We start from the raw sequence: 10,284 nt of genomic DNA on the forward strand, positions 1-10,284 counted from the left end.
AACAACTTGCAAATGCTTTTATTCAACAATTTCAAAACAATATAAGTCCTAAAGTTACTTTGATTGATTTAATGCATTGTAAATAAGGTGTTAAAGAAAAAGTGACTGATTTCATTGGTAGATATAAGCATTTGTATGCTCAAATTTCCTTTCCAGTGCCTGACAATGATATTCAAAGAATCTTTATTTCTAATTTACAAAAAGACATTAGAGAAAAACTCCTGTTTTCTGAGTTTACTTCTTTCCAATAGTTGTGCGCAACTCTTCACAATTATCAACTGACTGTGAGCCAAATGGAACAAGCAAATCCTATGGCTCCGAGTGATAAGGGTGATAGTAGTCAACAACCATTTGGGAAGTTTAAACCGAACAGAGAGTCCATTAAATTCAATAACAATGTGAATGCAGCATCAGGTGTGCCTCCTATTTCTAAGTTTTTCAAGAAAAAAAGAAAGTTTACTCCTTTGAATGAATCATTGCATAGTATTATGAATAAGTTATTGGAACAAAATGTGCTTACTCTTCCTCCTGTAAGGCAAATAGATCTTGCAAAGATTAATTCACCCTATTTTGATAACAAATCTTTTTGTCAATTTCATCATCATCCTGGGCATGATACTAAAAAATGTTTTGCTTTAAAGGGTAAAATTCAAGATTTGATTGATAATAATACTATCTCTGTTTCTGGTGTGAATGATAAAGGCAACACATCTATAGCTCCTCCTAACCAAAATCTTCAGATTTTTTCTAATCCATTGCCTTCTCATACCTCTAATGCGATTGATACTACTGATTCCTCTGTCTCACCTGATGATCTTGTGTCTATGACTCCTAATGTGATTAACTTTGTGGAACAGCAAAAAATGCCTAAAGAACCTTCCATCACATTTGATTCCAGTGAAACTATCAGGGCACCTGATGGTCCTTTATATATAGTTGCAAAAGTCAAAAATACACCTTGCCGTGGAGTGCTTATTGATCCTTCTTGTATGGTTAATATCATTACTGAAGAATTTCTTATTACTTTGCAATTGAATCAAGTAATCTATGACGAAACAAATGTGGTTGTGAAATTATTTGATGCATTTTCTTCTGCTGCAATTGGTTCTATTACATTACCTATTGAGGTTCATAACAAATCCCTTGATGTGGACTTTGCTATTATTCCATCGTCCGAACAATTTCGTGTGAAGCTAGGCTATCCTTGGCTATCTTCCATGAAAGCTATTGCTTCTCCTATTCATAAGTGCTTGAAATTTCCCCATAATGGTGAAGTTGTTACTGTCAATCATAGTCTCTTTAAACTAGTTGAAAGAACTTCTAGTGTTCCTATTGATTACTTTTGGCCTAAACAATTCCAATCTCTTCCACCGCGAAGTGATCATCTTTTCAAATCTTATCAAAAGTGGAAAAAAGGTATGATCCTATCTCTAAGTGAACCTAGAACACCCAAACTTGACATTCCTATCGTTCTTGAGAAGGAAGTTCTTCCTTTGAAAGATAAAACTAATGTCTTTCCTCAAGAAGATTCCCAACCCATCCCTATGGATGTGACTATGCCTATATCTAATAAACTTCCTAAAAGTAGACCTATACCTCCTCGTCATGATGGACTTGGTCTCCTTCCTAAACCGAATATTCCTCCCTTATATGGAGTAGTTCCTCCTCCTTCCTCTTATGGAGAGAAGAGACCTTCCTCTTCTCCTATTGTTCAACCTAAGAGACCACAACCTAAACACCCAAGTGATAAGGATGAGAACATTCCTCCTCCTCACTCTCCTAATCTTCCTACTAAGACCAGACGAAATCGTTCTGCACGTGAATGCCGACGAAAGTGTCGTCTTAGAGCTCAGGCAGCTGCTTCTCAAACTTTGCAATCCCCAAAAACAGCTTCAGCTAGTATTATTCCATTTTCTCCTCAGCCGACGATTAAGCCGAAATCTCCTAAACATAAGATGCATGATGGTCTTGATCCTGTGCGGGTTAAAGATCCTATTTTTATAAATCTTGATGATGATATAGATGAAAATGTTATTCATGATGAAAATGTTACTCCTGTTCATTCTGATAGTGAATATGAATATGTTGATGTTGATAACCATTTATCTAATGCATTTTCTAAAGCACTTATCCTAGCTCCTAGACAAGAACACCGTGGCTTGGGATATGAACATAGCCCTTGTTTGGATCTTGTGATAGCTCCATCTGCTGTGTTGGATGTTCCTCCTCTAGCGTGTTTCCTACCTTCCCGAAATACTAATCAGCAAGATCGGGGGGTAGATGACGTGCTAGACTAGTTTCATTAGCATAGCAGACTCTCTCCTCCTCCCTTTTGTTACTTCTTCTATGTGTTATTCTCATTCTTCTATTTGTTGTCCTTAGTGTTGTCTACTTGAGGACGATGCAAAGCATTGAGATCTCTTTTGGTCTCTCTCATGGTTACTCAAAAGACACATGTGTTCCCTTCTTCTAGGTGACCTTCCTTGATTGGGGAATGAAGAACAATTATGCATACATACATATGATATACATGAATTATCATATAGCATACTGACCCCAAGGAAAGCAAAGTCACCTTGTGCTTTGTGTTTTGTGTCTATTATCCTTGGGCTTATCTCACACTTGGGGGCTAAATCCTTGTGATAACATGCTCCTTTCCTTTCTCATTTCTTATATGTATCACTACCTTAAAGAAATCACCCCCGGTGAGGCATGTGCGATCGCTTTAACGTAGGGGGGCATACATCCCGTTCATATCTTTTCAAGATACTTGAAAATTTCTTGACAAATTTAGCTTTGCCTTGAAAATTTTTGATATCTTTCTTGCATGACTCATAGTGAGGGAACCTTACTACTGACAGTCATGGTTCTCCCTCATGATCTTCCCTTTTACTTTGTCAATCGAAGTCGTAAGATCCTTAGTCCACTGGGGGCTTGGTGTATCTTGCCTCCTTGACGTGGTGAAAGTTTTTCAATGTTGTTTCCTTGTACTTTACCGGAAGTATGAGCGTACGCTTATACTCCCGCTAAAGTGGGGGCTAAATGTAGCGTCCTAAAATTGTGACACTTGCAATTTCGATTGCATTTGGGTCTTCACGATGGCGATGCAACACGGAACCTGAATGGAGACCCCGAAACTTGTTCATAACATCAAAAACTGCATTTTTCAGCACCCTGGCCTGATCCTCCTTGCACCCTGCTATCCTTGGAGGTGAGACCATGGCGCCCAGTGCCCTGGTCCCTAGCCCTATTTTTGGGCCCGGTCTCTTTTGGGTCTCGGGTCTTTATGTTTGCAAATTGGAAAATAACATTTCCTGGTCGGCCTAAGGTCGGGAAAATCAGTCTTTTAACCCTAATTGACAAGTATATAAACTACATTTCCTCTCCCATTTTGGAGGATGGAAAAAAAGGTGGAAACGATATTCAAACATTCAAGCATTCAAGCATTCAAGCATTCCTTCAAGCAATTGATCATTCTAAGTCTCCATTCAAGGCCAAGTGTTGCATTCAAGACAAGGATTCAACCATTGAAGAGGAGATCACATACAACACATTACATGCTACATACATTACACCTTCGCATGTAAGAATACAAACATTCTTACAACAAGGTATCAGTACTTGTTTACATTACAAACATTTACATTTACAGCATTCTCATTTCTTGGTTAATTCCAAAACCCGGGTTTGACCTAAAGGCAAACCCCTCATCCCTAACCCCCCAATCGTCCTCTCTTTTCTATGTATAGGTTGCAGGTACATAGCTGTAATTGAAGATCTGGAATCCTTGTGCAGAGACGAACAGATCCACCTTCGTTTCGCGGATTTTTCGGAGGACCGTGTGCACGTCGGGCGCCATAGTCCCGTCAACTTTCGCTCAAATTTGCAGAACAACACCGTCTCGACATTTTACTGCTAATTCCAGGTCCGCAGCTTCATCCCATATCCCTATCTCTGTTTATAAGCGAATCTTTCCTACTTTACATGCATTCCTAGTTCAATCTTTCTATCTACATATTCTTTACAAAAGAGGGTATCCTTGATGTCCTAACCCTTGAAACTCATATAGAATCTGATCTTGCATTGCGTAGGATTGGATCTTGTGGGTTTCAACCCCTCTTTTGAATGTAAAGTCTCTCCTAAGTGAAAACCATCAACCCTAGTGACTCCCCCTTCTCTCTCTTTGGAGTTGGGGAGGGAAGAACAACTAGGGTTTGATTTTTCTACTTTACAGCTTCAATAATAGATGTTGGTTCAACTTGAGAAATTAAGCATACCTCTTCATTTTCCAATCTTTCTCTAGTCATAACACCTTGATTCTTGTTTCTAATTATTTGATTGTTTGAATGATTCAATCTTATATACCTGGATTTGTTTTGATTTCCACTTACATGTTGTTGTTCTTTAGTGATAGATGAGTTTTCTGATGATGTCGGTGTGACTGGGTCTTCACTCTGTACTGGTGCAATCTATGTCAGTTCATTTATAATAAGTTTAACTGTGGGTTCTACAGATATTGAATCTCCTCTAAAGTGTTCATCTATCTTAACATTAGTACTCTCAATGATTTTTTGTAACCTTTTATTATAACATCTATATGCCTTGCTTTTAGATGAATAACCAAGAAATATTCCTTCATCACTTCTAGGATCAAACTTTCCAATATACTCATCTCTTCTAATATAACATTTTCTTCCAAATATTATGAAATAATTAAGAGTAGAGATATGACCAAACCATAGTTCATAAAGAGTTACCGGTTTCACTTTTGATGTGAACTCTGTTGAAAGTATAAACCACTATATTCACTGCTTCTCTCCAATACACATGAGGTAGATTTGCTTCCATTAACATGGTTCTTGCTGCATCTAGAATAGTTTTGTTCTTCCTTTCCACAACTCCATTTTGTTGGGGTGTCTGGGGTGACGATAGTTGTCTTTTGATTCCATTCACTTCACAAAATGCATTAAATTCTCTAGATGTAAATTCTCCTCCTTTATCTGATCTTAAACATTTGATTTTCTTGCTAGTTTCATTCTCTACCATTGCCTTATATATCTTGAATCTTCCAAAAGCTTCTAATTTCTCCCTGAGAAAAGTAACCCAACACATTCTAGAATAGTCATCAATTATTAGCATAAAGTATATATCTCTCTATAGACTTCTTGTTCTTGCTAGACCACATAAATCAGTATGAATTAAATCAGGAATATTATTGGATTTTTGAGTAATGCTCTTAAATGTTGTTCCAACTTGGTTTCCCATTTGACATTCCTTACATACCAGATTATGAGGTTTCACAATCTTAGGTAAATCCCTTACTGCCTTAGTTGAACTAATCTTTACAATGCAGTCAAAATTCACATGACAGGGTCTTTTATGCCATAACCAACTTTCATCAATGTATGCAATCAAACTTGTCTTATCACTGGTATTCAAGTGAAAGATATTACCTTTAGTCTTATTACTGGTTGCAATCTCTAATCCAGTTCTATTTATGATTTTGCATTTTCCATTCTTGAATTGTAACTAAAATCCTTTCTCAACTAGCTGATCAACACTCAAAATATTATGCTTTAAACCTTCTACATAATAACCTTTGTCAGTATTATGCTTACCATCCAAAGATATAGTGCCTCTTCCTTTGATTAAACAAGCTTTATCATCTCCAAACCTTACTAGGCCTCCATGAATTACCTGAAAAGATAAAAATTTTCTTTTATCACCAGTCATATGATGCGAGCATCCACTATCTATAATCCATTCATCCTTTTCTTCAATTTTTGCTACCAGTGCCTAGTCTACCGGTTTGACAATAGGTGTCGGTTGATCTTCTTTTATTGCAACAAAAGCACATATGTTATCTGTTGGATCTTCATTAGAACCATCTATAACACCTTCATCTGCATAGTAACATGACTTATCTCTATTTTTCTTAAATCTATATCTCTGATATTAAGGGTTAGTCTTATATGATCTTTTTGCTTCCTCCCTTAGTCTTGCATGTCTATCAGGACATCTAGAAGCTATATGACCGACTTTATTGAAATTAATACATTTGAAAGGTTCTTTGCCTTCATACTTACTTCCTGTTGAACCTTTAGGCATCTTCCTTGCAAATAGTGCTTCAAGCTCTTCAAGTTCTTCATTTTCTCTCCTCATATCTTCAAGTTCTTTCGCATAAAGTTCTTTCCAATTAGTTTTGTTAGATGATGATGATGCTTTGAAAGCTAACTTAGTCTTTACTGTAGCAACATGACCAAATTCCTCAAGCTCAAATGCTGAAAGTTTTCCAACCAAAGTATCTCTAGAAATTGAAGTATTAGGCATTGTTCTCAACTCATTAATGGTAGTCACTTTCATTTTGTAACCCGGTGGCAAAGCTCTTAAAACTTTCGACACAATTTCATCTTCACTTAAGGATCATCTACAACATTGTATTTGTAAAACAATTTCATTCTCTTTTCATAAATGTAGAAATTCTTTCATCTTCTTCCATTTTTAAATTTTCATACCTAACTCGGTAACATTCTAATTTTGGAATTTTGACAGTGGTATCTCCTTCATTCAATGTTTCCAGTTTATCCCAAATAACTTTAGCAATAGATTGGTCTGATAATCCCATGATTTGTTGATCTGATAATGCGCTCAGAAGTGCTTCTCTTGCTTTGCAATCATTGTCCAAGTCCTTAGCCAATGTTGGTGGATGAGGTTGATTCAGAGTAGGACCAACATAGCCATTCTTTGTAACCTCCCATATATCTCTTCCAATGCAGTTCAGATGTGTTTCCGTCATGATTTTCCATATACCATAGTTAGTTCCATCAAGTTTCAAACTATCCTTCTGGAAAATATTTGTTGCCATAGGATCTCCTCAAGCTGTTAGGCTTTCACAAAAAGACGACATAGCTCTGATACCAATTTTTAGGAATCAGGAAGGACAACTGAGAGGGGGGGGTGAATCAGTTGTGAACTAGTTGTTAATAAATTATAAATCAAAACATATTATTCCAACTTAAATGTTGCTAAAACATATTAACAGTTATAACAGTACCGGTTTAACTAAATGCATGAAACATAAAGAGAAACAACATCCATAACACATGACATAGAGATTTTGACATCGAAACTCGGTAAGGGGAAAAGCCACGGTGGGAAACCTTACCCACAATCAGATGATACTACTACAGATAGTAAGTGTACACAAATGGGGTATGCACATGCAGAAAGGCCAACTGCCTAGAGTTCACTACTCAATCACAAAATAGGAGTCACACTGACTACAATTGGATGGTTAAATCCAATGACAATGTACTACTCAAAATAACATCTGCAATGCGGGATTTAGTACCGGTTTAAGCTCTAAACATGAGTGCCAAACACCTTCATAACCTTACTTCAACCTTCAAATAATGTCTGTGTGACTCACACAAGGATATGCTTATTTTTGCTCTTCAATATTTGAACACACTCATACCATGATCCTATATCCGATCTTCAATAAGATCTTAGAATCATTTATAGAAAACCTAAGACCAAATGTATAGATCGCCTCACTAAAGATATTAAAATTAAATAAACTACAAGTAAGTCTTGATGCGATACAACATGTCGGCTCAATACATTTACCACATTATCCAATCAATAAACAATTTCTAAAACATCCCGTGCTGATCTGGAATAGATATCATGTACCGGTCCATAACCTAGACCTATCTGCCGATAAAGGCAAATCTGTCAACCCGATTAGGCCAATAAGAAAAATACCAAATCCAAACATCCAATCCATATCTTTGACATAACCAAATGATCTCCAAATGATAGCAAGTCATCATTGCTTCCGGTGAACAATATATCATGCTCGCGAACACATATCGGTGACTATGCATAAGCCACTAACCATACCAGTGATCACAATGTAGACCTCCAAGAAGACAAGTGTAGACATCAATGACAAAACCAATACAATACATGACGAAGTCATCCATAATAAAAACATAATCTTCCTTTTTAATTCACATCTTGTTATGTTGATCTTTGATCTCTTCCACTTTAGTTTTTCCCATTTTATTTGATTTATTCTTTTCTACCAGAGCATTCCTACTTTTTTCTGAAGTTTATTTGATTTGCTCTCATCCTGGGTTGAACTCATAATGATGGTTCCCACTTTTTCGTACATCCTGATTTTTGCTGAAATCATACATTTTTTAGAAAATATAATGATTTAAGTTTTAAGAGGTCCCATTTGAAGTAATTAATTGAAGAGAGTTAGATCAAAGGCTCTTAGATCAAAATTTCTTGGATAAAACCTCTATACTTCTAAATCATACTTGCAATGGAGTCTCCTTTGCATCGATCAAATGCTGATAAAAAACCAATTTTACATTAGCTTTTGGGGGTTCAAATGAATTCATTTAGAAGTTTTATTTATTAAGTATTTATCCCTTATTATAAGCTTTCCAAATAGTATAATTTTTAATATATTTTATTTCTTATGAATGTATGTTTTCCACCGAACATGAACTTATTTGTTTAATGCTTAAGGAAAATAGTAAATGTCACTGGAAAAATTTTGAAAAATATTTCCGCACTAGGTATTGAAGTCCTCTTTCCAAAAAAAAAAAAAAAATGATTTTCTTTACATATATAATAAGTTATGTAATATCAAATGGACATATGTCAAAATTACAATTAACTCGATTTCAAATCTTAATAAAAAGTGAAATACTAAAGATAATGTTACAAATCCAATTGCAAACACTATATATGTATGTTACAAAACCAAATTTGAAGGAATCACATTCATATCTATTATAGAAAAGAAGTTATTCTATACAGAGTATCACTCTTTAAAAATGTTATTTTTTCCAAAAAAAACTAGTTTTCAAGGGAGATAGAAAAATGGAAGCAAATTGATTCCAAAAATTATCAAAAAAATAAATTTAGAATCTACATACAAAATGACACAAATCACTAGTTCACATCATTACAAATTCCTTACGGTTAAGAAGTAATAAGTGTCTAAATCTGAAGTTTTTTTTTCTGAAAATGCATATTGCAGTGTCAAAGTTGGAAAAAAAGTGTAACCCACTATTGTGGGTTCACCCCCCGCATTAGTTAGAAATGTGCCCAAAAAATTCCATAAGCATAGAATCTCTTAGTTTGAAAGTTATTTATCATTGTTCTACACATGTTTGACTTATGACGAAATTTGTTGAATATGAAACTTTGACCGGTAAAGGTAGGACCATTATTCATCATGTTATTCATCATCCCACTATTCATCTTACTTTTGCATTGACTTGCCATATGACCACATTTTCCACAAACAAAACATTCACCATTGAATTTATAGGAATTAGGCTATCTTACCAAAGGTTTCTTGTTGTTCTAATGATTTCTTTGTCCAAAACCAAAGGATTCTCCTTTCTCAAATCCAAGTCCTCACATATCTTTCCCATGTCTCTAACTTTCCAGCATCTCATCTAACTGGGCTGAACTAACTTTGAATTTTTCTTTGTACTCATTAGTAGTGGAAAGCTCATCTCTCATAATTATGATCTTCCTTTCAAGTTTCAATTGATCATTCTCATAGTTCAATATGCAACATTCATCAGATCTATCCTTCAATGATTAAGTCGAGGTTTCTTCACTCTTCTTCCTGTCTTCGATCTCTTTGGTCAACTTCATCATAATGGATTGCATTTCATTTTTCAAGACTGGATTCTCTCTAGCCACCTTCTCACAGTCATTTTTTTTTGTCTTGTAGGCCTTCATTGTCAATGCTTTTTTCTTCTTTCTGCTTGAGTTTATCCATCAACCCCTTTCTCTTTTCTCTAGAAGTGCTCACTTGATCTTTCAATGTCTCAATGAAGTTTTCCGCTGCATTTAAATTTCTTTTCAGGGAACTTACTTTGTTTATTACTGCATTAAGATCTTCAAGTACCACACTAAGTTGTCTCTACAAACCAGAGTCCATTGATTCAATCTTCTAGATCTTCCTCAAGTTTTTAGGATTCTTTTGAGGAAGTATGCTTTGATACCAATCGTTAGAATCAATGAAGACTAAGAGGGAGGGTGAATCGGTGTTTTGTATTTTGCAATCTTATTAATCTGATTCTTAAACCACCAGATGCATAAGAATGAAAGTGAAATATAGAAGCATGGAGCAATTAAGCATGCAATCATAACAACAATATTTTTACGTGGAAACACAGAAAAAGGGAAAAACCACAGTGGGATTTGAACCCACAATATTATTATACTATGGCTAGAAGTATAATA

Source organism: Cryptomeria japonica, chromosome 8 (genome assembly GCF_030272615.1).
Source record: "Cryptomeria japonica chromosome 8, Sugi_1.0, whole genome shotgun sequence".
Classification (NCBI taxonomy): domain Eukaryota; kingdom Viridiplantae; phylum Streptophyta; class Pinopsida; order Cupressales; family Cupressaceae; genus Cryptomeria; species Cryptomeria japonica.